General features: G+C 37.0%; 1 protein-coding gene across 8 annotated transcripts in view; it reads right to left on the bottom strand.

Annotated features, from left to right (window-relative positions):
* Nucleotides 1-24556, bottom strand: part of Slc4a10 (solute carrier family 4 member 10) — a 270855-nt gene that overhangs the window by 224557 nt on the left and 21742 nt on the right. The window lies entirely within an intron of this gene.

Below are 24556 nucleotides of genomic sequence, written 5' to 3'. Positions count from 1 at the left end.
AACCAAAAATAAAAATTTAAAAATTAAAAAAAAAAGCCCAGGACCAGATGGCTTTAGCACAGAATTCTACCAGACTTTCAAAGAAGTATTAATGCCAATACTCCTCAAATTATTCCACAAAATAGAAACAGAACAGACATTGCACAATTCACTTAATGAGGCCACAGTTACTCTGATACCCAGACCAAATAAACACTCAACAAAGAAAAAAGAATCACAGCCAAGTTCCCTTATGGACACAGATGCAAAAAACAGTCATTAAATATCTGGAAACCAAATCAAAAAACACATCAAAATAATCATCCACCATGATTTCAGAAATAGATCTGTATTATCCCAAAAATACAGAGATGGTTCAATATATGAAAATCAATAAATGAAATCGACCATATAAACAAACTGAAAGAAAAATAACACACATGAATATCTCATTACATACAGAAACAGCCTTTGACAAAATCCAACATCCCTTCATGATAAAATTAGGGATTTCATTAGGGATTAGGGATACTATGGGCATACCTGAATATAATAAAGGCAGTTTACAGCAAGCTCATAACCAACATTAATTTAAATGAAAAGAAACTCAAAGCAATTCCACTAAAATCAGGAACAAGACAAGGTTGTCCATATCTATTCAATATACTACTTTGTGGAGGCCCACAGAGGTTTCCTAGTGAGATCTGGGCTTGCTTTACTCAGCAGGGCTGCATTAGAGGATTCCTTGACCATGTGTGTGGTTACCAGGTGATTGGAAAGGGTTTGCACTTGGCTGTGCTGGGAGGTCTTTTGCTCCACTCCTTGGCATTCCTATAAAAAGCTCTTTAGAAGAAACAGAAGGGGCTGCTGGATAATGATCCATGCCCTCCCGAGGCTATCCTGTGTTTCTATCTGTTTCTCTCCCCTCTATGTTTCTATCTAAATATTTCTCACCCTCCCACCTCAAGAGTACCCTGGGGAAAAAAGTGGGAGTGGGCCTCCCACAGAGAAATGAGTAGGCCTCCCTACAGTACTTGAAGTCTTAGCTAGAACAATAAGAAAACTGAAGGAGACCAACAAGATACATATTGGAAAGGAAGAAATCATAGTATCATAATTTGCAGATGGTTATAATAATATAAATAAATGACCCTAAAAATTCCACGAGGGAACTCACTTTCAGCAAAGTAGCTGGATTCAAGACTAATTCAAAAAAATCAGTAGCCCTCCTATATACAAATGACAAACAGACTGAGAAGAAAATCATAGAAACACCTTTCACAATAGCCTCAAACAATATAAAATATGCTGCAGGTAAGTCTAACTAAGCAAGTGATAGACTTGTATGATTAAAAACTTTAAGTCTTACTTAGCAATAGTCAAGAGGGTGCCTGAACTGGCCTACTCCGGTAATCAGATTAGTCAATACCCTAACTGTCATCACAGAGCCTTCATTCAGTAACTGATGGAAGCAGATGCAGAGATCCACAACCAGGCCCCAGGCTGAGCTCCAGTAGTCCAATTGATGAGAGAGAGGAGGGATTGTATGAGCAAGGGACATCGAGATCATGATGGGAAAATGTACAGGGACAGCCAGCCAAACTAGTGGAAACTCATGAACTGTGGATCAATAGCTGTGGAACCCCCATGGGACTGGACTAGACCCTCTGGATAGGCAAGAGAGTTGTTTAGCTTGAACTGGTTAGGGAGCCCTCAGGCAGTGGGACTGGGATCTGTCCCTGGTGCATGAGCAGTGCCTATGGTGGGACACCTTGAGCAACCTTGGGGCAGAGAGGAGAGGCTTGGACTTGCCTCAACTGAATGCACCAGGCTCTGCTGACTCCCCATGGGAGACCTTGCCTTGGAGGAGGTGGTAATAGGGGGTGGTTTGGGGAGGAAGGATGGGAGCAGGGCAGGAGAAGGGAAGAGAGGGGGATCTGTAGTTGGTATGTAAAATGAATAGAAAATTTCTGAAAAATAATTTTTAAAAAACTGAAAAAAAATAAAAATAAAAAATAAAATCTTCAAGTCTTTGAAGAAGGAAATTGGAGAAGATATCAGAAGATGGAGCCATCCCCCAAGCTCATGGATAGGTAGGATTTACATAGTAAAAATGCCCATTCTGCCAAAAGCAATATACAGATTCAATGCAATCCCCATCAAAATTCTAACACAATTCTTTACAGACCTTAACAAGAAAATTCTCAACATCATATGGAAAAACAAAATACTCAGGATAGCTAAATCAATCCTGAATAATAAAAGAACTTCCAGAGGTATCACCATCCCTGATTTCAAGCTGTACTACAGAGCTACAGCATTAAAAACTGCATAGTATTGGCATAAAAACAGACAGGGAGATCAATGGAAGCCAATTGAAGACCCAAACATAAATCCACACACCTATCAACACCTGATTTTTTTGATAAAGAAGCCAGAAATATACAACAGAAAAAAGAAAGCATCTTCAACACATGGTGCTGGCATAACTGGATGTTGGCATGTAGAAGAATGCAAATAGACCCCTATCTATTACCCTGCACAAAACTCAAGGCCAAGTGGATCAAAGACTTCAACATAAACTCACTGAACCTGATAGAGAGAAAATGGGGAAATAGCCTTGAGCAAACACACTGACACAGGAGACTACTTCCTGAATAGAACACCAATATCGCAGACACTAAGATCAACAATTAATAAATGTGACTTCATGAGACTGAAAGCTTCTGTAAGGCAAGGGACACTTTCAGTAGAACAAAATGGCAGCCTATGGAATGGGAAAAGATCTTTACCAAACCCACATCTCAAAAAATCATCAAAAATCCAAATAATACAATTTAAAAATGGGTTACAGATCTAAATAGAATTCTCAGTAGAGGAATCTCAAATGGCTGAGAACCCCTGAAAGAAATGTTCAACATCCTTAGCCATAAGGGAAATACAAATCAAAATGACTCTGAGATTCCATCTTACACTTGTCAGAATAGCTAAGATCAAAAATACAAATGACAGCTTAAGCTGGAGAGGATGTAGAGCAAGGGGAACACTCTTTCACTGTTGATGGGAGTGCAAACTTATACAGCTAGTTTAGAAATAAATATGGTGGTTTCTCAGAAAATTGGAAATTGATCTACCTCAAGACCCAGATATACCACTCCTGGAAATATACCAAAGGATGCTCAACAATACCACAAGGACACTTGCTCAATTATGTTCTTAGCAGCTTTGTTCATAATAGCCAGAAACTGGAAACAACCTCAACTGAGGAATAGATAAAGAAAATGTGGTACATTCACACAATAGATTATTAATAAGCAATTAAAAAATGACATCATGAAATGTATAGGCAAACTATAAACATAAAACATAAAAAATGTATAGGATGGAACTAGAAAAAATCATCCTGAGTGAGGTAACCCAGACTCAGAAAGACAAACATGACTGATGCCTAGCCCAACTGTCATCAGAGAGAATTCACCCAGAAACTGGTGGAAATAGATGCAGAGACCCACAGCTAAACATTGGGTGGGTCTTGGGGAATCCTGTTGAAGATGGGGAAGAAGGATTGTAGGAGTCAGTGGGGTCAAGGGCACCACAAGAAAACTCACAGAATCGATGAACCTGGCTGGGTTCATAGGACCTCACAGAGACTGACCTGTCAACCAAGGAGCCTGCATGGACTGATCTTGGCACTTGGCATATATGTGACAGTTGTGTAGCTTGGTCCTCTTGAGGGACTCCTAACAGTGGGACTACTAACAGGGGTTGTCTCTGACTTTGTTTCTGGCTTTTGGGACCCATTCCTCCTACCGCATTGCCTCATCCAGCCTTAATAGAAGAGGAGGTGCATAGTCTCACTGCAACTTGATATTCCATGGCTGGCTGATATCCACAGGAGATCCTCTCTTTTTTGAAGAGAAACAGAGGAGGTGGGGAAGAGAGGAGATAGGGGAGAGACTGAAAGGAGAGGAGGGACTGGGAACTTTGGTTGGGATATAGAAACAACAAAAATAAATAAAAGAAAAAAGGCAGCCCACATCCCCAGAAGGCATTCCTTGGGAACCCATAGGCCATTCTGGCCAGAGAAGCAGGTAGGCTGACTACAGATTCAAGCCTTAGCACTTCCAAGTCCAAGCTGTGTCTCCCCTTCCTCTCTATCCTCACTTCCAGTCTATCACACAGACCTTCCCCTCCTAACTTCCCTCCCTCATTGCTTCATTCCAATCCCAGACTCTAGCAGGCACTCCCCAGAATCCCACATGCCACTCTGACCAAGGAAACAGGTAGGCTGACTGCAGATCATCATATATCCTTCCCTTCCTTCAAATCCAATCCCCCAGGCTCACCTCTAGAGCTGTAGAAGACCCCCTGCTAAGACCCCCTGTGGATCAAACAGATCTTCCCCCAAACTTCCCTCCCCCTACTCATTGCTTTATCTAAGCCCTAAATCAAACAGGCATTCACTGGCAATCATAGGCCACTGGGGAAAAAATAATATTTGGTTTTCCCCTAGGTCCATGGCCTAACTAGTCTCAAATTATTGGCACTGTCCTGGTGTCAGGAATAGGTTCCATCTCACAGAGTGAACCTTGATCTAATCAAAGAGTGGCTGGTCATTCTCATACTGTTGTGCTACTATTGCATCAGCATATCTTTCAGGCACATCACCTCTATAGATGGAAGGGATTGCAGCTGGGTTAGTGTTTGCCTTTCTCCTCTGGTAGTATGCAGAGTACCTTCCAGTACCAGGAACAACTAGTCAGTAGGAGTAAAGGCTCTAGATGGACATCGGCTCAACTTCTCCATATTCATAAGTTACGTAGGTGTTACCTTCAGCAATAGGGCCTTACCATCAGTTTGTTTAGAGCAGCCAATAGACTTGGCAATAGCCTGCATTTTGCGGGGAGGAGGGTTTTTCCATGAATCCCTTTGGCCAATTAGATGTATCTCATTCCCAGCACATTCCCAGAAAGTGTTATTTGGAGGGAAAGTTTGGTTGGGGTTTTGTCTCTCCCTCCCATTATTTGGTGATTCGAAATAGATTTATTTCATATATTACAGTGGTTTGAATAAAATTGGTGCCCAAAGGCCCATAGGAAGTGTCACTATAAGGAGGTGTGGCCTTGTTGGAGTAGGTGTGACTTTGTTGGAGTTGGTGTGTCACTAGAGGGTGGACTTTGAGGTCTCAGAAGCTCAAGCTGGTTCTCTTCCTGCTGCCTGTGGATCCAGATGTAGAACTCTCAGCCCCTCTCCAGCACCATGTCTGTCTGCATGCTGCCATGCTTCCTGCCATGATGATAGTAGACTAAACTTCTGAACTGTAACCAGCCCCAATTAAATGTTTTCCCTTGTAAGAGTTGTCTTGGTAATGGTGTCTCTTCTTCATAATAGAAAGCCTAATTAAGACATATATGTATATATTTTAGGAAGCTTCTACTGTAGTAGGTTCTATATGCTCCATATATGCAAACTTTTAACACAACATTTCTTCAGTGAGAAGACAAAAATCAAATATATATATATATTTGTCCTTTATTCCACTATATGGTTCAACAGCTGATTTTTTTTTTTTTTTTTTTTTGTTTTTTGTTTTTCGAGACAGGGTTTCTCTCTGTAGCTCTGTGCCTTTCCTGGAACTCACTTGGTAGCCCAGACTGGCCTCGAACTCATGGAGACCCACCTGCCTCTGCCTCCCGAGTGCTGGGATTAAAGGCGTGCGCCACCACCGCCCAGCTGGTTCAACGCTGATTTTATGCAAAGAAAATCAACAGGCAAAGTAGTGTGTTCACATTATTTCTTCATTTTTATATTTTTTATTAGATGTAAAATGTGAGCAAGAATAGATAGAAAACTGCAGACAAGAAGCATTCTCTGTCTTGACTTCACTTTTCTGTGGTAGGTTAGCAGATCAGCAAAAATATGCCATTAATGGAGGCTTCTTCTCACAACTACGAGACAAAAGGTAGCTACTACCCAATGAAGAGATACTCTGTATACTCTTGTTGTTGTACTCTAGATGCCCATAAATGGCATGCTAATTATAAGCCTCTGAAGATCTTATGTGTGTTAGGATTTCAAGTTGGCTGAGCATGAAAGATTTTGTCAAAGTTAGAAATATGCCTGCCATGGCAGAAGCAATGAAAAGATGGCCTGCCTTGCCAATAAAATACTGTGTATTCTTGAAGGGGAAAAAACAAAGCTTGACATGGCGGCTCTGGCTTATAACCACAACATTGGGAGGCAGAGACAGCAGGATCTTTGGGGCACACTGGCCATCTAGACTAACTTATTTGGTGAACTTCAGGCAAGATGGGGATCCTATTTCAAGGGAAAGATGGATGGCACCTGAGGAACACTGTCCAAGGCTGTCCTCTGACCTCCATCTCTATAGGTATCTGTGCACACATGTGCACCAGCATGTGCACACAAGCACACACAAATAAATAAATAGGCAAACAAATACCACTAACAGAAGTCACTCTACAAAGTTCCTTGGGTATCTATCAGACACAGTGCACTTTGACCTAATGACACTGGTTTTTCTAGTATCCATAATCAGCTGAAATGGACGCAATCCTCTGCGTGACTATTTTACAGATATGAATACTAAAATTTCAGGGTTACACAGTAAGCCAGGAAGAGTTTGGTAAGTTGCCCGATTCTTTCAACGTGTATACAAGGATGATACTGCTAATTCCATTTTAGTTACCCTACTGTTTCAAGAGTGCTAATTGGAAGGGTAGTCTATTGATTAGTATATAATTTCTCCATCAGTTCCCTTGCCAAACCAATTTTCCTGTCTAATAACGCTACTTTCACATGGCATAAGCATTGGCCTGAGACTCTGAAAGCACGGAATGGCTTGACCTTTATTTGATAACCTAAAATAACTGTCCTCATTTCCAGAACCGCACCATCTTAGAATGTTTTCTTTTACCTTGTACATCTGAGCACACATTTTTAAAATAGTGAAAGTAGCTGCAATTAAATGAAAAAAATAACAAGACAGATTCAAAGCATTCTTACACTTAAGGAAGTATAAAATTAGATACGTGGTACAATTTAGCATAGAGATTTAACACTAACAAAATTAGAGCAATCATTTGGATTATGAGGTTAATGTCTGTAGTACATTTTTCTGATTTATGAATGGCTTATTATATATAATCTTTTGGGGAAAATCTATATACAAAGTAATAAATACTGCTGCATAAAACATTTGTTTCAAACACCCCCAAAAACAGATGTTCAAAATCAGTAACTCAAAGAAAGAAGCCAGTGTGAGAAAGACTGTTTTTCAACTTGCAAAGGACTGACAAGGATAATCTGTCATTTCATTAGCTATTAGAAATTTTGTCTTTTGTAATACATCACATTTTGAAAGGCACCCTTTAGCTATTTCTGTGTTTTTGTTTTGTTTTTTTAAGAAGTGGAGCAAGAGAACTGTTCCTTTTAAAATTAAAGTTTCCTTTATAAATCATTCAAAACCTATCTCATCTATAAAGAGGGGTGTGTGGGGAGTGGGAGAAGGGGAAGGAAGGGGATTGTGGTTGGTATGTAAAATGAAAAAAATAAATAAATAAAATAATACTTTTAAAAAGAGATTAATGGAGCCAGGAATTGTGGCTCACAGCTGTAATCCCCAGACGTGGGAGGCTGAGTTGGGAGGACTGCACGAGTCTGAGATCAGCCTCTACCACATAGTGAGTTCCAGGTCAGCCTGACTGCACTGTGAGAGCCTGACTCAAAGGGAAGGTGGCCACTCTTAAATAGTTTAGATCATGTGATTTTACTTCTCAAGATCCATCAAGTCTTTAATGGACTCTTCTCAGTGTCTCCTATATTTGTCCTATATTTCCACTGTGACAGCTTGCCTACACCTATTCTTTCTCTAAATTCTTTTGAATAAGCAATGCTTAATTCAAAATGTCACCATTTTCATGAAATGTTCCCCAATACATTCCATAAAAAAAAACATATAATCTTTTCCTATAAAATACCAAAATGTGTTATCAATCCATTTGTCTCAGTTACTGTTCTATTGCTACAAAGAGACACCATTCTTATCCTAATAGTGAAATGTTTCATTGAGGCTTGCCCAATAATTGAGTAAAACCATTTTTTTAATAAGAATTTGTACTGTATCAAGCTGATAATAGAAAAATAAATAAATAAATAAAATGCAAAAAAAAAATGAGAGACACCATGACAAAGGCAGCTCTCATTAAAGAAAATGTTTAATTGGGGGGTGGCTTACAATGTCAGAGGTTTAGTCCATTATCATCATGGTGGGAAGCATGGCAACAGGCACGGCAGGAATGGTGCTGGAGAAGCAGTTGAGCTACATCCTGATCCACAGGCAAGAGGTTGGGGGGTGGGGGACTGGCATGGGCTTTTGAAATTTCATAGCCTACCCCCGGTGACACACTTCCTCCAACAGGGCCACACTACTCTAACAAGGCCATACATCCTAATCCTTCTAATCCTTTCAAATAGGGCCACTCCCAGGTGACCAAGCATTCAAATCTATTAGCCTATGGGAGCCATTCTCATTCAAACCACCATATCATTCCTCAGCAACCTAGTTTATTTCTGTCTTGATCCAGAAGGGTTTTATATTCCTCTTTCCCACTGGAAATACCTTAAGATCAGAAAAAAAAAAGTAGTAATATTGTGTCCTCCCAGTACCTAACACTACAACTATAGTTTAAATTCTAAAAATTCCCTACACTTTAGAACACTATGAAAAGGTTCAAAATAATTGAGTTCCTTTCAGAATATTTCAATATATAATATATTTAGTGCTGAAACGTGAACTAAAGGAGTTATTTGTGTCAACAATTCAAATAAATACATGACATTCACCATTTACAAACAAAAGAAATTCATTTCTAACACTTCTGGGAGCTAGAAGATTCCAGATCAAGAAATGAGTATTATCAGTGATTAGTGAGAATCTGGTTTTTCTGCTTCTACCACAGCACTTGGCTGCCATATCCTCTGGAAAGGATGAATTTTCACATAGTCAAAGAGTCAGAAAAAATGAACCCATTCCTCAAAACCCTTTTATAAGGGCCCTTGGGCCATTCATGAGGGTTCAAGTCTTACTACTTAATTGCCTCTTGACGCCACCACCCTGTACCACTATCACATTAGAGATTAGTTTTGGGAAGACGGTTAGAGGATAGCACTTATATTTACCAAAGCTGTGCCACCACTGTACCTTTGGGCAGCAGTTCTGGAGAGAGAAAAACAAAGCAATATCAAAACCTTTCTTGCATTCAAAACGCACGTACCAAGTATTATGTACGCAAGTCTGATTAGTATATCACTCTCCTAAAGCAGGAAAAAGCATTTTACACTAAAGGGATAAGAGAAAGCTTTGCAGAATAGCAAAGTTTAATATAGACTCCAGAAATTTTTATTTTTCTGACATTCCAAGGGAAAAAAACCTATGTGTAAAAGGATATAGACGTAGACTTGCTCATAAGAAAAGACATAATTTATACAGTCCTAAGAAAAAGGAATTGGGTTGTACCTAACTATAAAATACAAAGATAATCTTGTATCCTTGGTTATTGTCTGAAAACAAATCTACTATGGGAGTGAATCATGTGAGCATAAGATCAAACCACGTTGTGACTGACAGGGCAGGCCTGTAATCCCAACTACTTGGAAATGGAGGAGAGGGAAGGTATGTGTAAGGTTTACTTGGGCAACAGAGTGAGTTCAAAGACAGCCTGAAAAATTAGTGAGAGTTTGTCTCAAAATTAAAAAAATTAAACAGAAAGATGCATCAGTGATAAGGGGCTTGCCTAACATGCATGAAGCCTTTGTTTCAATATCTACAAAGAAAAGACTAGAAGAATTGAGGGTCGAGGAGTCTAAAAGCCTTGCCCTATTAGACTCACATCACGTATATTCTAAAATGGATGACCACAAAAATCAAGTTGCCTTCTATAGCAGAAGATATTTCATATGTACTAAACTAGGAAAATGAACATTTCTCTCCCTTGTATTCAGTTCCTAGACTACGGTAAACACTCACTAAATGCTCAAAAGGGATAAAAGAGAAGAGAGGCATGAAGAAGGACGGCAGGAGCTCGGTGGTGGAGACCCAAAGGCGTCTTTCCCAGGGAAGCAGAGAATTAAAGGGTCAGCTAGACCATAAGCTGACTATTTCACCTCAGACCTTGCATTTACAATCCTGAAAAGGCTATGTTTTTCCCTCAGCATTTGGAGAATATATTAAGCTATGGCTTCATGGTGAGTGCTATTATTTCCACTGAGTCACACGGCTGGAGATCAAGATTGTAATCTAAATTACATCTTGACTCACCATACTTTTTATAAAGTAGCAGTGACAATAAACATCATTTTTAAGAGAAAAATAAAACTTTCTGCCTATGCCATATGAATTTTGAAAGGTCATCATTTTTAAAGTATCAACTATGCACTCTGTTTATATATCACATAATATTGCCAATTTAATATTTCAAAATACTGCCCATCAGTATAAAATTATCTCTAAACTTAAATGTTACTTATATGAGTTTTAAAGGGAACAAGGGAAATTATATGAAAGGTTTTGAAAGGAAGAAAGAAAAGGGATACATGACTGGGCAGCAGTGGCACACACTTGTAATCCCAGCTCTTGAGAGGCAGAGACAGGTGGACCTCTGTTAGTTCAAATCCAGCCTGGTCTACAGAGCAAGTTCCAGGACAGCCACAGTGGGTACCTAGAGAAATCCTGTCTTGAGAAACTACAAAAACAAAAGGAAAAGAAAAAGATGTATATATGCGTATATATAATAAAGCTTTTTAAAAAAGAAAAGGGATAAATGTAGTTATATCCTAATTCCAAAAATTGAAAAATTAAAAAATGTATGTGACAGTATTTGTATGGAAAAATTAATTGCAACAAAAGTAACAATGACACATTTTTAATTATTACATTAATCCACTTAAACTTAAGAAGAAATCACAGATCTGTACTGCATATGTATGTGTAAAGCTTAAAACAAATGAAATATATCACATGACTTCTCAGGATTCTTGAATAAGAAATGTTTACCCACTAAGGCCATAAAGCCTGGGAGACTGTGTAATCCCAACTGGGTAATAAAAACATTGAAGTTAGCTTCTTTCTTCACAAAAATCAAACACAGTAAGCTTAAGACTGAAAACAAATTGTTTCATCTGATAAATTGAAAACTTTTATACCATATAGCTTGTATCTAGTATTTCAAAAGTTACTCAGAAACTGTTTTGCTCCACAAACACTGGCAGAAGAGATGCTTCAACATGAAGCAGATATAAACTATTTTTTCCAAAAGAGGGAAGAGACCCTCCACACAAATTTCTAACATAAAGCATAGAAGCTTGATCATTTAATGAAGAATTAAGGCATCTTTTGGAACAATTAAGGTAAAATAAACCCATAGGTTAAAACACAGAATTAGCACCTTCTGTATAAACTAAGGCAGAGCATAAATTAATGAACCAGGGAGAGCATAAATTAATCCACATAGAAATATGTAACCAGCTGCCCTAAAGAGAAAATTATATATCTGTATTCTCTGGGAATAAAAACACTAAATTACGTAATATGCCACAAAATATATTAATGTGAATATATTTGAAAGCAAGAACATTAAAATATATGTAAAACATATTATATATACTTTAATCTACTAAAATTTATTTTAAAAAGAAAAGTCTTCAGATGTGATAGAGTCATGGGATTGGTAGAATACTATCATTTAGTACTTTAGTTCTGTCCTCAATGCAACCAAGAAGGGATCATGCATTCTCGGATTCTAGTGAAGAGTAATTTGCTTATCAATTACTTATTAAGTTATTAATTACTTATTAAGCTGCGGGCTCCGTTTGAGAACAAAAACTGTTCCTCCTGTTTACTCTCTAAATCTTGTCTGCCCTCTTGTAACACACAGTCAGCTTAAGTCTGTGTGTGAGTTTTCAAGATAATTACAAATTTTTCACATCCTTCTGAATCTTCTCCAGGCTAAATTTTCTTGTTCCTTTACCCTTTCATCAGTGATACATTCACATCTCTTCACATTTTCTCTACCACACCCAAGAATACTGATCTTAAGTGCCAAACTCTGAATACACAGTTGGACTTCAACTGGATTCAGAAAAACCTCATGTCCTGTATGCTAACCAGTATAGTGTTTTCAAGTTTTATCGTTAAAATTATTTATTAGTTAACATACATACTAAAAGCATAGTTTCCACAGCAGGTATAACTCAAACTGTCTTTGCATCTACAAGTGCAATATACTTCGATAACACTTTTTAAAAAATAACTTTAAGTCAGTTGACAAGTCCAGAAGAACTCCACGCCTGGTGCCAGGCCTGTGAGACTGGAGGATCTTGGACTGTCCATCCTAAATCACAGGATAAACACAAGGCCAGCAAGAGATGGGGGAACAGTGTAGTGGCAGTGCTTACTGAGCCTACGCAAAGCTCTATGCTCAGTCCTCAATACCAGGAGGAAAAACAGTATAAAAGAAATGGAGACTCATCAATATGTAAGCACCCTCTTATTTGACTACTGTATCTATTATTCTCTTATCTTTTAAACAATAAGAATTATTTTACATCATTTATCTGCTTTATTTGACACTCTTTATCCTAGAGAATTTCAGGCTTTAAAACAAATGAACAAAAACAAAATCTGCGCTTAACATATAAAACCCTGCTACCACAGTCCAAAGACAAGTCCAAAAGTACAGCAAAGCTAGTTTAACTAAGGCAGAATAACCTAAATACAAGTACCTGTACATATTCTCAGAGTCACTAATACAACTCACTCTGATAGGTGCATTTGGATGTGTTAGAGCATCCATGACATCAGCATATGGTTAAATATCATATGGGACATTTGACTGAAACAGTAAGTAGGGCATCATGGTGTCTTTCTCATTCAGCTTGTGAGTGCTAAAGCTTACTTCTTGTCAATGAACCAGGAGGGGGTGTTGTGTCTGATAAACATCTTTACAAGTATGAATTAGTTTACTTCCCCAGTAGACTCTAAGACTATTGTAAAGATGTCAGTTTTGATCTGTTTCACCACTAGAACAACCTAAAGCACAACAGCAATCTCTGCTCATCTTTCGTGTTTGCTGAAATAACATTAGATAACTTATGAGTATGTTTCTCTTTTCCAGTGTGGTGCTGTGGAAGAATAGATTTTACCTTAAGATGGTGTTTACAATTCTGTTTCATTAGCAAATACAGTAGTAGTAAATGAAATGCTTCATGTGGATATGAATACACAAATTATAATGCCTATGTCCATCAATATAATATCATTGTTATTAATATTATTGTCTGCAATACTTTTAATACTGCTTAATACTTTTTTCTAACTTCAACAATTTAATAAGTTAGTTTTCATGTGAGTAATATTTATTTTTTATATCTTAAAACTAAAAGACTTTGCAGACGAACTCAATAGTGTCAAAGTAAGCAAGTCTATTTATAGAAGATAACTTATAAGCAGTGTGTTTTACAATTAAATGGTTCATTGCATTTTAAAATGATTAGCATGAACAGAAATATATTTACATAAATTACATTGTTTCTTTCAAGCTATTATTAACTAGACCATGCATTTCAATAGCTTGCTGAGAAGTATAATGTATATTCAAGTAAATAAATAGCAAATCTTTAACTCCTTCCATATTAAATGTTTCATATTCTTTATTTGTTATCTGAGAAATACTGGCTCATAAATTATTCATAATATCAAGCCAGATCTGTTACATCAGGTGTCAGATTAAATGAGGAGGTAGAAAACGCTGAGTTTATATGAAGTATTCATTAAACTTGGTGAACTCATTAAAGTATGTTAATTAGGTAATAGACAAAGGAACTTGGTATTTGGTAGAGATTGGGCACTGTTAATACCTTGCTTTGTGCTAATACCTTGGCTGCAGTTTTCCCCCTTAATGAGCATAAGGAAAAGCTGATTATTCCAAATGCAGAAAAAAATCACATGTGTTACGTATTGGAAAAATTGCCCCAGGTGACAAAAGGAATGGCATACCGAAGGAATTAGCACTGAACAAAGAGGATATCATTTCAGAGCTGCAAGTCTTTCTTTGATGTAATTTTATGTCATGTGAAATCTACAGGTTACTCTTGATATTATTAAAAATTATTTTATTGTTAGCAGTGTTTGACTAATACAGCTTTTTATCTCAACTCACATTGTTCAGTATCACGGATATACGATACCTTTCCCTGTTTTATTATTTTGGAAGAGTTAACATTAAAATCTTAAAAACCTGAGAACATTTGTGCTCACTTGTAGGTGAAAATAAAACGAAACAAAAACAGTTTATTTCAATAAAATAATTTCCTATTAACAAATAGCTTTCAAAAAAACTACATTAAGGGATCTACACACACACACACACACACACACACACACACACACACGCACGCACGCACGCACGCGCACGAATTTAAGCACATAAGAGCAAACACGCTTGATACACACCAAGGTAAACTGTACTAAAGAGCTGGCCCTCTAGGGCTTCTCTAGCTTATTTAGCAGTCTCGGAGACATGAGAGAATTGCTGTAGCTCAGAGTTAATATGAAATCTCCCTCGTGCAAATGTAGTTTATTCTTGAAAACATAAGTAAATGCCTTTTTCTAAACATCAAATAACTTAACATTTGGCCTTTTGGAGAAATCTTATATTATAATGCTAAATATTCAGCTCTTAACTGAAGTCCCAAGAGCCACAAGTGGTGAAACCCACATTGAAATATGCTTTTATTGCATATGACCTCATCTAGCTAGCTGTCTAATTTTTGTAAAAGTAGTTGCCACTCAAAATATAATGTAACTATATCAACAAAATGATTCCACTAAGATTAAAACATATGTGTTATATTAGATGGCAACCCAGAACACCACAGCTAGCTCCATTCAAAACATGACTTGATTCATGCCCATAGCCAGGCTATATTAATCATCTACCTTTGTCATCATTACATATCCAAAGTCATCACATAGTTTATTAAGAAAGTACTACTGCATGAAAAATGCATCAAATGAAGAATCAGAGTTAGAATGTTACGGCTTTTATTTCTGGCTTTTCTGTTTTAGTACCACAGCCACTATTAGAAATATTTTCTCAATGAGGCCTAAATTTTCACAAGTGTAGTAAAGGACATGACTAAAGAGTACTCCTCAAGATCATGTTCCTTTGTTTCAGAAAAAAAACTGGCAAGTAGAAAACAAATTTTATAAACAACCTGTTACTAAAAACTCATGCAATCACAAAACATAGTCTCCACAATATATATAAATATAAAGGTCCCTTGCCTTTAAACCCAGCATTTGGGAGGCAGAGGCAGGTGGATCTCTGTGAGTTCGAGGCCAGCCTGGTCTACAGAGCAAGATGCAGGACAGGCACCAAACTACATGGAGAAACCCTGTCTTGGAAAAACAAACAAACAAACAAACAAAAAACATAAAAGTCTTTTATCATACCAGATGCTGTTAAAAATAGCACAGTGTTGGACAAGATTGCATTACCAACACCTCTGGGAAAGATGAAACAAATAAACAAAAATAAAACAATGCACAGATAAAGCAAATTTTATTAGTACTTCAACTTAGTTATATCATATGGGGTAGATCATGTAAATTACATATTTTGAAAGAGTATCCTACATTCCTCCAAGTAATGCTCATTCAAGAGAAGTACTATGAACTTCTAGCATAATACTATCATTTTTCATCTAATTTTAAAAAGCAATTTATTGTGTTATCTAATGGGGCCTCCACAAGGACACACAGCTAAACAGGTAAGACAATATACTCTACCTAAACTGTCAGTCTTGTGACTAGATTCTTTTCAGTTGGAGAAACCGGCTGACAATGGCCATCTTCATCAACCCTTTCAGCATATCTTCCCACAGGAATCGTTATTTAGGATACATTGAAACAATAAGGTCATCAGCTTAGACATCAATAGGTAACTGCTACTGGTGATTTATTTGCTGATTCAATTTCAGGATAAAATGGAAAAAGAACAAAAATCCTCTGGATTATTGTTTTCTTAACAACTTCAGGTAAACCACTGAATATTTTTAAATGTTTTATTTCTATTCATTATTTTTTGTGCATGGGTGTTTTTTTTTTCCAGCATGTATATCTGTGTAATATGTGTATACAGTGCCCATTGAGGCCAGAGGATATTAGATCCCCTGGGACTGGAGTTACCCAGCTCTGAGGCCCCGTGTGATTGCTGGAAATCAAACCATGGCCCTCTGGAAGAACAGCCAGTGCTTTCAACCTTTGAGAATCTCTCCAGCCCCCATACCAACTTTTAAATATGTATACAAAAGACTGAAAGATCTTACTATGGTCAAGACTAAAGTGTACTGATTTCAACTTTATATAATAGTATTCATTTGGGTAGCAAACTATACAGAAATCTGATTATCCCTGGGTCAAAATGATGCAGGGAAACTATCAGTGGCTTAAGAACAAGTAGAAAGCACTATAGTTGGTTTTTATTGCCATTACTGTTATTGTATTGTTTCATAAACAGGCAACCTATTCTAAAAGGGAGGAGTAATTTCTAGTCATGGAGAGTATTGACTGATGACTTTAAAAACTCAGCAGAATTAAAACTTTTAAATAGAAACTAATGATAACAAATTAATTTTAAGGAAATTTTAAGTCCTCTGTGTGTCTTGCTCAGACAATTAATAAAAATATATTGTTGCTCTGGATCATTTTTTAAAAATAACTTCCTAAGCAACATCTTTTCACTGGTTAAAAAAGATCTGTGAATCAATTTAAGAAAATCTATCCAAGTGATAAATAATAAAAAAGCCTTGGTAAGTTTGTGCTTGTTCGTTCGTTTGTTTGTTTGTTTGTCTTAGAGTTTCAAGCAATTATGACTTGAAGAGTGTATAGACCACTTAGCAAAATAATATTTAGGTAAAATTAGTATATAGAAACTTAAGAGTCCATAGAGCTATGACAGTACTCACTTTAAAATAATTATTAATGAATATACTATCTCTATAAAGAGTATTTTCATGTAAGACTACAGACTTTACTCTTAAAAGTATCAGGGCACCATCAAGATGACTTGGTGTGTGGAGGTGTCTGCTTCCGTGCCTGATGAGCTGTGTTTGTCCCCAAGACTCACAGAGTGAAAAAAAAAAAACAACCGACTCTAAGTTGTCCTCTGATCAATACCCACAAACATACACACATGCATGCATAAGTACATACACACACATTAATAAATAGATGTTATTTAAAGATTTCAAGTATCAGATCTGGTGGTCTCATGTTTGCTTTGTAAATATTACAAGTTTAGCTAAAGTTTCATTGCCTAAAGTAAGTTATAGTGTAACAAAATATTCATTTTTGTTGTTGTTTTGTTTTTTCGAGACAGAGTTTCTCTGTGTAGTTTTGGTGCCTGCCCTGGATCTCACTCTGTAAACCAGGCTGGCCTCAAACTCACAAAGATCTGCCTGGCTTTGCCTGCCAAGTGCTGGGATTAAAGGCATGTGCCACCACTGCCCGGCTAAAATATTCATTTTTTAATAAAAAAACATACTTTACTGCCTGTCCAATTGTTGGACAAATCATGTTAATTATGCAGTTTGAGTAATTCAGTTTGTAACATAGGAGTGGAACTAGTAAATGCTAGAAGTATTAATGAATTCCTTCAATATCCAGGTGTAAGTATTACCAAAAGGCAAAGCAGTATACTTTCAGAAGAAAATGTCATATGGTAAAATTCCATGAAGTATGTTCAAAAACAAAACAAGTCTTAGACTGTACTAAATATTTCTACATTTAATCCAGTCAAAAGAAAGACTTCCATTCACTCTGCTTTATCAACATTGTCATTAAACGTTATTCTTATCTTGCCTTCTATGACATTAACATTACATTAGAAGAGGAACAAATTAAATTGAAAAGCCCTAATGAGCAGCAGTTGGAAAAGAAAATTATATAATACAAGTTTAAATTTGTTAAGGCTACAGTTTTACATTGACAGCATATGACCTGGAGTGTTCCTAAAGCTTACTCAGATAATCAAGCCTTATGTCTAAATTTAATGCAAGAGGAAATAGGACCTTGTTATTTAATGAATACACAACGTACTTTTGTCCTTCACTTTCAACCAAGAGGACTGCATGTTGTTTTGGCTAAATATGGTAAAAGTACCAGACACAATGATGCTCTTACATTAATCAACTAAGTTACTACTGAAACTTTATTAACACACAATTGCATTTTTCACTTTGGGAAACTCATGCTTTTGCAAATCAAACATAAAAAAAAAAGCCCAGAACAAAGTCAGGACAAGTAAGGAGAGCAGACAATTTAGTTGTATGAAAAGGCTAGAATTCCATGCAATTTCATATGCTAACAGTTTTATTGTAATAAAAAAATCATAGACCATACAGTGCACCCATTTAAAACATATGATCCAATGTTCATTGACATGCTCACAGGGCTGTGCAACTATCAACACAACTGATTTGAAAGCATTTCATCCCCAGCATAAGAAAGCCCATGAGAGCAAGACAGCAGGGAGAATTGGCCAACTTGATTACTTTATATCCTGTGACTCATCAAGTTCTGGTATGTAACCAAGAGCAATAACAATAAAATAATCTGTATTGTTTGAGGAGGGGGACCTATGTGACACCACCACCACTCCACCAACCCAATCATAGGGAGATATTGCACACCCAGAGCTGAACCTTGTTTTTTTTACAGCCTATGGCATTCAGGAGAGGCATTACCCACTGCATAAGGGAAATCCATTTAAACCTGTACATACATTATTTTGTTTACTCATATATTTAATAAATATATAGAAGTTTCTAAAGTAGTAGATTTCTATATGGCTTTTTCAAACATCTTAGGGTTAATTATCCCTCCCCATAGTCCTTCCTCTCCCCTCTCCTCCCATTCTCCTCCCCACTTCAATCTCCCTCCCATTATTCCTTTCATCCCTTCATATCAGCTGTGTTCTACAGTCACCCCTCCCTTAAGTCCTCCTTCACCAATGGCCCCTCTCTAGTTTCCTAGTTTCATGACTTCTATAGGTGCTCCAATTTAAACACACGAAACTAGAGATTTGAAGCTAGTACCCACACATGTAGAGAACATGTGGCATTTATCTTTTGGGGCCTGGCTTGCCATCTCTCACTATGACTATTTCCAACTCCGTACGTTTACTTGAATTTGTCACAATCCCTTATTTCTTTACAAAAGAATATAATTCTGTTGTGTGTATATACTACATTTTCATTACTCATTGATCACTTGATGGGCACTTAGGGTGATTTAATTTCCCAGACATTGTGAATAGAGAAGCAATTAGCATGGGTGAGCTAGTATCTCTTTAATAGGATATAGAATTCTTTGAGTATATGCTCAGGAATAGTATAGATGGGTCATATTGACAAACTTCCTATTACTTATACATGATAGAGAATATAAAATGAGTGTGAGGGGTTTCCATTCTTTAGCAGCTAGTATTTGTTGACTGAAACAGACATACACAAATAACTGTAAGTACATACACTCTAAGAATATAAAATAAGGACTGTATCATGAAAATGAGACAGATATTATAAGTAAAAATAACGAAGTCCCACAAATTGACCAGTGATCATGGAGTAGATTTCCAATGTTACCATGTGTAAACATGGGACTAGCATTTATCAGAAACATTCTCTACTGTGAACAAAACACTATTCAAATATAGTATATTTAATTCCAATTACTCTGTAAGTGGGGTTGTTAGATCGTTATTTTATGAATAGGAAACTTGTGATCAGATAGACTAAGTGAATGGATCAAAGGGGAAGTGAAGAGTCAAGACTTACCCTTACAAACACTGAGATTCTGTAATAGCCCACAATTGGGATGTATGAATCCCAGCACTCAGAAGGCTGAGGCAAGAGAATTGCAAGCTGAAAGCCTTCTTAAACTACATAGTATGGTCCTTCCTCAAAATATCAGACTAAGGCTGAATCTCAGTGCTAGAGCACTTGGCTAGAATGTTCAGAGCGCTGGGCTTCATTTCCTAGCTCTGAGAAATTTTAAAACAGAAGGATTCATACTGTATTGCTTCTTGTACACATTTAATGAAAGAAAAGCTTACCTTTTATTTTAAATCATTAAAGTATTTCACCTTGTCCTAAAACAACCTTGTAAGGTAGTAACATCAATAATATTTCTACTTAAGGTTATTAAACCAAGTACCAAAAGGTTCACTCGTCTCTCAGCGGGTGTCACAGTTACACTTGTGCTGTGAGAAAAATACCTCGACCAAAAGCAACATAGGGAGGAAGGGTTTTTATGCCTGAAAATTTCTAGTGACAGTCCCTATTTACAGGTAAGTCACGGCTGGCCGCAGCCCAGCCACAGTAAAAAGCAGAGAGGAATCAATGCCGTGCCGCCCGCCTACTTGCCCTCATCTAGCTTTGTCTGTGTTGCATAGTCCTTGACCTAGAGAAAAACACTGCCAAAATAAGAGGAGACTTCCTACATCACATATCAATCAACAATCTCTCACGAACACACTCACAGGCTGTGTGGGACTATTCCTCACTAAGACTCTTTTATCATCTGAGTGCTGTGGCTCCCTCCTTCAGAGGCAGGGAGATCTGTAAGTTCAAGGCCAGCCTCGCTGGTGAAACCTATCTCAAAAGAAAACGGGGTACTAGATTCTTGGTATTCTGACTCTAAGTCTTTTATTCCCACAGCACTGTATCTACAATGCTTCACATATAAACCAAGAATAGGACATTCAAAAAAGAAAAGAAAAGAAAAGAAACCAGTAATTCTGATTGTAGCTATCCTCTAAAGTGATGAAGTAGTATTTCCTACAATAAAATTTTGTTGTTTCCATCAATTAATTGATACTCTTTAGTCACAGTCCATATGCTGTTTTTCTGTTTGTAATCCCAAAGAACATAAGTGAAATGGGTACACTGTGTCCTGGAAAACCTACTGATACAAGCTTCGGCCTTTGTTATCCCGTTTCTCTTCAGTCTCCTACAAAAATACATACAAATGAAGCTGCCCCGATGATGTTCTCCTCTACTTGAGCTATCATGCACTTTTGCTAATTCTTGTTCTACCCATAGCTTTTATAAATAGTTATTTCTCTTATTTGCTACATTTTTTTCTTCTAACTCCTCTTTCAGACTTCTTAAACAACTATTTACTTATCTTTATAGAAAGTAATGTTTCTCTGCTCTGATACTGGGACCTGGAAATTCCAGATATCAGATATATATATGTAACATAAGGTTAAAATATCTTACTGCCGTATTTTTTTCTGAACTGAAAAGAGAGAAGGGAAGTGCTGTGGGATGTTGTTCTGGATGGTGTGAATATGTGTTGCTCTGATTGGTTGATAAATAAAACTGGTTCGCCTATGCCAAGGCAGCTTAGAGGCAGGTGGGAAATCCAAGCTGAGAGACAGGAAGAAGGCAAGAAGAGACACCAGCTGCCACCGAAGAAAAAGCAACATGCAAAGAGACCAGTAAAGCCATGGACCACATGGCAAAACATAATCAACAGAAATGGGTTAATTTAAAATATAAGAACTAGCTAGCAAGAGGCCTTTCACAGAGCATACAGCTTGTAAGTAATATAAGCCTCTATATGTTTAATTGGGTCTGAGCAGCTGCAGGACTGGGCAGGACACAGGAAAACTCCAGCTGAGAGAGAGGGGGTGGAGAAGCAAGCAAGCAGGCAAATGGGATGTTTTTAAAAGATAAATGAGCTGGAAAATATTTTAAAATGCTATGTATTTCCCTGATGACTAAATGCCTCCCTACTAAGCCTTTATCAAATTAATATCACTTACTAATCTCCTCTGTGCATGTTCTACTTGGCCTCCTACTCATTCACCCCATCATGAGCACATAACGTACAGGAGGACCATGACAAATGGAACTCGAAGGATACTGTAGAGTCCTTTCTCCTAAACCATCTCCCACTAAATTCCTATCAATATACCCATTAGTAAAATCACTACTTCAGCTGAGCACAGGTGTTGTGATCATATTAAACCTTGTCAAAGTCTAAGTGGGACTATGGAATTTAAGACAAAGAACAAAGGAGTACAATCATTTGACAATAACCAAGATAATTAATTAAATTTAAAGATTTATTCCATCTAGGAGCCAATAATCAGGACCTCCATTATGCCAACAGATTTATTTCTCATTTTGTCTATTGCACTTTATAAAAATTATAAATTATCATAAAAAGTAAAGGAGCATTTCAGTAACTAAATACTATTTTTATAGAATTTATCACGAAATTTACAATCTAGTTGCAGCATTCATGGATGGCTGCTGCCAAAGAGAAGATGAAATGTCAAACTGAACATGTTAGACAAGGACTGACTTTTAAAATCTTGTTAGAAACAACCTAATTACTATAATAATTTTATGAAACTTAATATATCGTGTTTTAAAGGAATATTAGTAGTGTCTGAATAGTAGCCAGGGGTGTCCTATAGGCTCCCAAATATTGCAGTATATTGCCATTGTTCTTGGTTATCCTCCAGAATGTGATGCTAAGACCTATTGCTGAAGATGCACGTACTTGAGTCATGAACATGGAGAAACCAATCTGATAATGACCTGGAAGCGTCATCCCTCCTAGCTGGCTTTCGTTGTTTTGGAAGACAGTATACTAGATAACGAGGGAGGAGAGAGGGGCAGTATTGACAGCACTACTGTGGCAATTGTCCTGGCAATCTACAACCACTGGTGTGAAAGCTGTGAAGTCACCAGCCACTTTCTGATAGGATTACGGTCCACTCCAAAGTACAGACTTATAATGGGGCCAAGAATCCAAAAGAATGACAGGCCTTTGGAGTAAACCTACTACCATTATTCTGCTAAATGGATACCATATTAAGCCTTATGAGTACTTATCCGTATACCCACAGATTATTGTATCGCTCAACCTTCATCGAAGAGCCTCTTTGTGCAGGAGATGGAAATGAACACAGAGACCCACACCTGATGGATGTGTAGAGAATAAGAGACTGCTGAGTGCCCTAAATGGGGTATATATATCATACTTCCTCCTCCCAAGACTCAAGGATTACCATGAAGGAGAAGGTAGAAAGATTTTAATACCCAAAGATTAATGGATGATACGGCAAAATAGTGTTTCTGGGACAGGTTGAGGCAGTTACACACATGGCTGTAACTGCATGCACAAAACCTGATCGATATCAAGCCAAATAAAATCCCACCATAGAACAGGCCTGGAATTAACAAAACCCTGTCCCATTCTGAGGGGCCATTAGTCAATGTTAACTGCTAGGAGGGAAGAGTCCATTTTCTTCAGGGATACAAGCCCTAAGAGGCAATTCATACTTCAAGAGACACTCCTACAACCACACACAGACTTGTAGCACTAAATGGACTCAGTGGGATTTTTTTTAAAGAACATAAAATTGAGAGGGAATTTGATACAAAAGTAAAAGGAGGATTACTGGGGGGAGGCAAAGGCTTAAGCAGAAAGAGAGCAGGGAGATACAGAAATCTTTTATTTTAAAAATGTTATATACATAGAATATATTTATGAGCTTGAGCAAAAGGAAACTATTAACTCTGTCTTAAAACACTACCCAAAACAGGCCTAGTTATAGTTCTATAATACTTTTAAATTTAAATTACTATCTATGTAGAATACTATCTTTATGAACTGGAATAAAGATAAAGTTAATAACAGAAAACTTGATAAATTAGGCTAAATAACACTAAAAAGCTTCCTTTTAAAAATTAGTAAAATAAATCTGAAAATGTACCATATAATTAATAGACGAAGTATTATCTATAAACAGAAAGGTCTATTTTTAAAGTCATACAAAATGATTAACAGGAAATCCACATGGAAAAAATAGCCAAAACATTTAGAATATACTATAAGGAAATACAGATTCATAAAAATAGTCACATACTCAAAAAAAAAAAAAATGTGAGTTTGAGGCCAGCCTGGTCTACAGAGCAAGATCCAGGACAGGCACCAAAACTACACAGAGAAACCCTGTCTCAAAAAACAAAAAAAACAAAAAACAAAAATAGTCACATACTGTTTTTTAATCTGTTAGGATAAAGAAAGCAATTACTAATATTAGCATACTTGGGAAAAGGCATATGGTGGCAAATACATGAAGGATGATATATATAAAAATTGAACCAGACAGTCAGGAGGTCAATTTTCTGAACACCTAGTAAAGGTTTTAATTCAATTAAAGTATCCACTCTAGAGAACACATAGACTGTTTTCATGGAAGCACTATTTGTAAAATTAAAAAAAAATAAAAGCAACTTATCTAAATGTTTAATAAAGAGGCTTATATTAATTATAACTTCATGGTCATGGCTCAAGCCTTTTGCTAGCAAGCTCTTATATCTTAAATTAGCCCATAACTATTAATCTATGTATCACCACATGTTCCGTGGCTTTACCTGCGTCCCATTACATGTTGCTCCTTGGATGGCTCGC

This window comes from Peromyscus leucopus, chromosome 4, assembly GCF_004664715.2.
Source record: "Peromyscus leucopus breed LL Stock chromosome 4, UCI_PerLeu_2.1, whole genome shotgun sequence".
Taxonomy (NCBI): Eukaryota; Metazoa; Chordata; class Mammalia; order Rodentia; family Cricetidae; genus Peromyscus; species Peromyscus leucopus.
Note: the sequence above shows the minus strand (reverse complement) of the source record. Positions and strands in the feature narration are given on the sequence as shown.